The sequence below is a fragment of the Gorilla gorilla genome, chromosome 9 (assembly GCF_029281585.2).
Source record: "Gorilla gorilla gorilla isolate KB3781 chromosome 9, NHGRI_mGorGor1-v2.1_pri, whole genome shotgun sequence".
NCBI lineage: Eukaryota > Metazoa > Chordata > Mammalia > Primates > Hominidae > Gorilla > Gorilla gorilla.
Genome location: NC_073233.2, coordinates 122,307,223 through 122,314,640, shown reverse-complemented (window position 1 = coordinate 122,314,640; position 7,418 = coordinate 122,307,223).

Below are 7,418 nucleotides of genomic sequence, written 5' to 3'. Positions count from 1 at the left end.
AGTGCTCAAGAGCAAGGGAGGACCAAGTGGGAGTGACTTCATTTCTGTTTGTTCTGGAATGGGGTCATCAAGAATAGGGCTTTGGTTGAATAATAGTGTATGTGCAGTAAACAAGAAAATGGTGTGGTTTGTGTTTTGTTTGGCAAGAGAGAACCTTGTTCACATAAATGCTCCATTATTTTAAATCTGAGTCAATGGATATCTAAATTCTTGTTCTTAACATCTGCAGTAGCATTCAAGTTACAATGTGACCCTCGAGTCACAAAGACTGTATTGTAGAAGCACAAACCAACATAAACCCCTTTTTAATTAAATTATCTAAAGCAGGGACAACTAAGTTTCCCAAGAGCAGACCATATTATTAAACATCCATATATTAGTGCACAAAATGAATTTTTATATAGTATCAATGATTAAACATAGCATGTTGTCATTCTAAAATAGATGCTTTCTAAGAATTGTCCCAAACAATTATACTTCTGTAAGTTTTTAAAAAGCCATTGTAACTTTCAGTTTGTTTTTACTGCCTCTACTTCTTACATCATACTAAGCAACTGGCTAGCATATGTTGAAATGGGGCCCTAATAAGATATTTACTTCCTCTATTCATCAGCACTAAAACTCCTAAAAAGCGGTTTTAAGAACTCTGAAAAAGAAGAGTTGTGTTATTTTTGTTTTGTGTTGTTTTAATATCCATTTGGGAGATTGAAAAAAAAGACCAATGAGATTGCTTCCCTCAGTAGCCAATCTGGTGATAAAGGTAACTTTAAGAGGGCTGACTTAGAAGGTAGAAAAGAAGAAAGGAGGGTGAAAAGTCCGATAGGAGGAAAGAGTAAGATTCAACTTTCTTTCCAGCAGAATTAATTGTATGTCTTTCATTCCCTTGGTAAGTTTATCCAGATCCCACTAAGGTGCAGCTTTTGTTTTCTTAATTTCTATGAAGAGTGTACCAATTTTTCTAGCCAACAAAATGTATGTTTGAATACCTATGACTCCGTACCACCTGTGTCCTTTCCTCATTGCCTATTTCCATTCAGTTGCAAAGTCCTGCCCAATTGAAATTCAAAATATATTTATGTTACCTTTTTGTAATCACTCTCATCACCTAGACTATATTTACGTGGACATGTAGCCTGTTTTCTTTGCCTCTGTCTCTCTACTTCATCCTAAATGTGTGTAGCCTCCAAATTAATATTCCTAAAGCACATCTCTGATCACATAACTAATATTTTAGTGTTTCCCAAAGTATATTCTACAGAACTTTCACTAGAAATACAAGATACACCTTTGAAAAAAAGGCATGAGGCCAATAAATTTGACAAGCACATGCTTTATCACCTTCTTAGGGAGTCATAATGTGTAAGGGCATGTTAAAGATTCAGAAAAAGACACCTGTTTGATGATGTTTCAACTTGTGTTTCACAAATTTATTTGTCCATAAATTTAAAATCTTTGCATACTACTGCCTTCCTGGGGAGCCTCTCTTCTACAGAAACATAATTAGAAATGCCTTACTTAAAAAGCTCCACTGGCTCCCTAATGGATCCAATTTTTCAGGTACTAGAAATGGATTTTTATATAGTGTGTCAGACTTTGGTAAGCTTCCAGAATTTTAGGAGTGGGGCACGATTGGTCGGGCCTGTAGTCCCAGGCTGTAGGCTAAGGTGGGAGAATCCCTTGAGCCCAGGAGTTGGAGGAATGTAGTGAGCTACGATCACACCACTGCACTCCAGCCTGGCCAACAGAGGGAGACTCTTTCTAAACAAACAATGTTACTAATTAGGCAGATGGGCTGGTTTTCTCACTCCTGGTTTGATAAGGTTCAACCCTATCTTGACTGCACATGATGACCCATACCTATCAATGTCTTTGGCAAGTGGGTGGGAGAAGGGAGGCAAGCATGCAGCTGCAGATTCCCTAGGCACTGAGGATCAAAATTGGCATTATTACTCATGACAGACGTTAGGAACATCCACTGATGAATACAGGTGAGTGCAAGTGTTTCTTAACAATGCTAATGATGTATTTTCTTTTTAAAGTAACAGTTTACTTGGCTCCTTATTTCACTAGAATATCTGAAGGCTGCCCTACTTCAAAATGCACTTCTATCAGAGGAAGAAAATATTGCCTTCAACTTCCCAAAGACCTGAGAGTCACTGAAGCAGTGCAACTCTCATACATTGCACACTCCAAAAACATTTAAGACTTTCCATAATGTGACCAAGCTGCATTGCCAGCCTTTCCTCCTTAATTCCCCCAGGTGGTTGCTGTTCTTCTCTGCCTCTGTGGCAATGCCTATTCTAGTCCCCTTAACTAAATTGCTTGTCCTTCTCATTTTCTGTTGGTTAAACTTTTATCCATCTAGATTAGTAAATGGCTCCTTACATTCAAAGAACACACTTATTTTAACCAGGTTAAGCAAAAAATGAACTATATTGACTGACAGAGCTGGGAAGGCAGAGGGCACCTCCTCACTCTGTGTTCAAGTATTTGGGTGAGACTTCACTGCTAATTCCAGGGATAGAGGTGTAATCTATGTCTTATCTCTCCTCTGTAGAAGCTCCCTGAGGGTAGGCAACATGTCTAAATTTATCCTGTGCCCAAAGAGTAGATATTTAATGAATGCCTGTTGAATGAATGAATAACCTTCATGGATAGGCTATGTCTCCTTGGAATCAAAATCCAAAAATACAACATGTCAGGAAGGCAAGGGCATAAATTGTAGTCTCTTTGGTCTACAATTATCTAGTTGCCTGGGCAAATAAGAGTAACAAGGTAAGATAAATTTTTCTTAAAGGATTACTTCAGTTTGAAATCAACCTGCCGCTAGGAATACAACCTAAAGTTAGATCCTAATCCAAGATGTGGACAAATATTTATGAACATAAATATTTAATGCATTTAACATTTTTCTGTTTATAATTTTAAAAACCCCTGGAAACCTATGCCCAAAATAGATGATGGATTAAAAAAAGTCAATACCTGGCTGGGCGTGGTGGCTCACACTTGTAATACCAGCACTTTGGGAGGCTGAGGAGGGCGGATCACAAGGTCAGGAGATGGAGACCATCCTGGCTAACACGGTGAAATCCCGTCTCGCTGGGCGCAGTGGCTCACGCCTGTAATCCCAGCACTTTGGGAGGCCAACGTGGGTGGATCACCTGAGGTCAAGAGTTTGAGACCAGCCTGGCCAACATGGTGAAACCCCATCTCTACTAAAAATACAAAAATTAGCCAGGCATGGTGGCAGGTGCCTGTAATCCCGGCTACTTGGGAGTCTGAGGCAGGAGAATCGCTTGAACCTGGGAGGCAGAAGTTGCAGTGAGCCAAGATCGTGCCACTGCACTCCAGCCTGGGCAACAGAGTGCGACTCCGTCTCAAAAAAAAAAAGAAAAGAAAAGAAAAGAAACCCCGTCTCTACCAAAAATACAAAAAAAATTAGCCGGGGTGGTGATGGGCGCCTGTAGTCCCAGCTACTCCGGAGGCTGAGGCAGGAGAATGGCGTGAACCCGGAAGGCGGAGCTTGCAGGGAGCCTAGATTGCACCGGCTTCACTCCAGCCTGGGCGACAGAGCGAGACTCTGTCTCAAAAAGAAAAAAAGTTATATTCTAGTTTGCTGCTAACCACTTTCACAAGGATTCTTTTATTTAATCCTCACAATCATGCTATGACAGGGATTGGCAAACATTTTCTGAAGACCTAGGTAGTAAATATTTTAGACTTTGTGGTCCAACAAGTAAAAATCGAAGCTCTTATGTAAATACTTACATAACAAGAGAGAAAACAAACTTTCACAAAATTTGTTCAAATGAAATTCAAAGTATAACACTAATTGAATACAATTTTTTGTAGTGCTAATGCTTTCAAGGAAAAGATGAAATTCTTTTTTGGAGGGATACCATTTCACTTAACTGAAGTACAAAATTAAGTGTTCTTTATCATCAAAATCAATAGCGAATGCTCATCTATAAATGCTGATTTTTAATGAGATTTTATGTATTTCATCTTCAAAATGTCTTTTCATACAGATAGGTACTGACAAATACTGATATGAATCCACAGGCATATGATTTTAATTGAACATATTCATCATTGGGAAGGCATTTATAAAATTCTATTACATTTTTCTCTTGATATTTGCCTTTTAGCCTGTCATTACATTGCAAATTAATTGCTTCCGATTGAAGTAGAAGCTCCTCAATTGCAGAGTTAAATGGACTTTGAATTGTGAACATATTCTTTGCACTTATGTCCAGGTCTAAAAGACACTGTTAGAACTCTACCTTGAGCTTGTAAAATTTATCTACTGCAAATATGTGTGGGTACGGAGATCTTGCTTCTTGTTTTAACTTTTAACAGATAGGAAGGCATAAAGCAGCTTGAGATGCTGGTGTTCAAACAATGTTAAGTTGTTGTTGAAATGACTTTACCACCCTATAAGTGTGGCACGTAAGAGCTGTTTTGCCTTATAATTTTAGGTTTGAGAAACATAAGTCTGCAGCAAAAGCTAATTGCTGAACCCGTTCACAGTTCAGTAACAGGTTAAAGGTACCACTTTACTTTCCAACCATTTCTAAATGTACTAACCATTCTTAGCTGGAGGACTTTACAAAACTAGCAGAGGGCTAGATTTAGCCTTCAGGCCTTAGTTTGCAGAGAATTTTAGTAACTGCCTAACTATGTAGTGGTGGAGGGAGTATTTACTTGTTGGCTATGCAATACCACTTACCATGCTAGAGTGGCCAGTGGGCAGATCTGGCACGGGGTTTTCTGTGGCTAACAGGATTTTTTTTTTTTTTCCTGAAAAAGATGCATTGTACAATTTTTTTTTTTTTTTTTTGAGACAGGATCTTACTCTATTGCTCAGGCTCTGGGGTGCAGTGCAGTGATCATGGCTCACTGTAACCTCGGCTTTCTGGGCTCAGGCAATTCTGCCACCTCAGCCTCCCCAGTAGCTGGGATTACAGGCGCACACCACCACACCCAGCTAATGTTTTTTCTTTTTTCTTCTTCTTCTTTTTTTTTTTTTTTGTCTCTTTCTATCACCTAGGCTGGAGTGTAGTGGCATGATCTCAGCTCCCTGCAATCTCCGTCTCCCGGGTTCCAGTGATTCTCCTGCCTCAGCCTCCTCAGTAGCTGGGATTACAGATGCCCATCACCAAGCCTGGCTAATTTTCGTATTTTCAGTAGAGACGGGATTTCACCATGTTGGCCGGACTGGTCTCGAGCTCCTAACCTCCAGCAATCCGCTCGCCTCGGCCTCCCAAAGTGTTGCAATTACAGGCATAAGCCACAGCACCCAGCCCTTAGCTAATTTTTTTGTAGAGATGGGGTTTCGCCATGTTTCCCAGGCTAGTCTTGAATTCCTGGGCTCGAGTGATCTGCCAGTCTCAGCCTCCCAAAGTGTTGGGATTACAGGCATGAGCCCCTGTGCCTGGCCACAATATTTAATATGTACAAAACAGTGTAAGTAAAATGCAACCGATACCTGTATACTTACCATTCAAGTAAAATATTGCTCCACATGTTGAATCCCCTTGGTTTAACTCAGCTTGATAATCTGCCCACATCACTTTTTCCTGCCAAACATAATCGTTGTGCTGAATTTGGTGTTTTGCATTCCCATGCTTTATTTTTTTAAAAAACAGCTTTAACTACGTGTCTATCCCTGATGTATCCCTAAGTGTAATATCTAATTGTTTTACACGTTTTAAAACAACATAATATATTATATTGCACATATTCTTTTGTGACTTGCTTATTGTTCCCACTGAATTTTGTCAGCACATGTTTAGAAATAAAATAAATTTGAATCCCTTTTGCTGGGACATGCATTTTTGGTTACCATCACTCCCTGCCATCTTATACTCATCCATTTTGTGTATTTTAGTTACTACCTGGACCCTGAAGCTATTTGAGTCTGCAACCCCTGATTTAAGATGGTGTTCAACATGCAGCCATTCAAATATTTTTGAAATTTTAGTAATATGAACTCATTTGTGGTATAATTACATTTATATTATTTAAGATAAAAATTGGATATGAAATTGTATGTATTATATGATCTTACCTATATGAATGAAATATGCATTAAAAAACTAGAATTGCCAAAATGTTATTTCTAAGTGATGGCATTTTTTGTGATTTGTACTTTGCTCATTATATTTTTCCAAATGCATAATTGCAAATTTTAATCAGGAAACATATTTATTTTATTTTTACTTTTTGTAGAGATGGGGTCTTTCTATGTTGCCCAGGCTGGTCTTGAACTCCTGACTACAAGTGATCCTCTGACCTCAGCCTCGCAAAGCGCTGGTATTACAGGTATGAGCTACCATGCCCAGTCAGAATTTTTTATTTATTTTATTTTTTTGAGACAGAGTCTCACACTTGTAGCCCAGGCTGGAGTGCAATGGCACGATCTCGGCTCCCTGCAACGTCTGCCTCCCAGGTTCAAGCAATTCTCCTGCCTCAGCCTCCCTAGTAGCTGGGATTGCAGGCGCCTGCCACCACACCTGGCTAATTTTTTTGTATTTTTAGTAGAGACGGGGTTCCACCATGTTGGACCAGGCTGCTCTCCTGACCTCAGGTAGCCCACCCACCTCGGCCTCCCAAAGTGCTGGGATTACAGGCGTGAGCCACAGCACCCCACCCAGAAAATACTCTTAAAACTTTAAATTATCTGTAAAATATTTAAATAAAGCTATTACAATTTCTCTTTATATCTTTTTTTTAATTAAAAAATTTTTTTTGTAGAGATGGAAGTCTTCCTATGTTAACCAGCTGGTCTCCAACTCCTGGCCTCAAGCAATTCTCCTGCCTCGGCCTCCCAAAGCGCTGGCATTACAGGCATGAGCCACGGTGCCCAGCCTCTCTTTATTTCTTTTCTCTTTTTTTTTTTTTTGAGACAGAGTCTCGCTCTGTTGCCCAGGCTGGAGTGCAAGTGGCACAATCTTGGTTCATTGCAGCCTCCACCTCCTGGGTTCAAGTAATTCTCCTGCCTCAGCTTCCCGAGTAGCTGGGATTACGGGCATGAGCCACCACACCCAGCTTATTTTTGTATTTTTAGTAGAGACAGGGTTTCACCATGTGGGCCAGGCTGGTCTCCAACTCCTGACCTCAGGTGTTCGTCCACCTCAGCCTCCCAAAGTTCTGGGATTACAGGTGTGAGCCACCATGCCTGGCCTCTGTATCTCTTAATCATATTAAGTTTAGACTATTATTAACTACTTAACATAAATCAATCAATTCTTGCATTGTCCTCCCAGTAGGTCATTTCAAAATAATAATAAATTATGTATAGGGGCTACAGCCTAGGCCAAAGAACAAATGCATTAGCTCTGCTGAATCATTTTTCTTAAACACTGTCAAACAAAGATTGTTAAACTCTATCAAAACAAAGACTGTGGCCAGGTGTG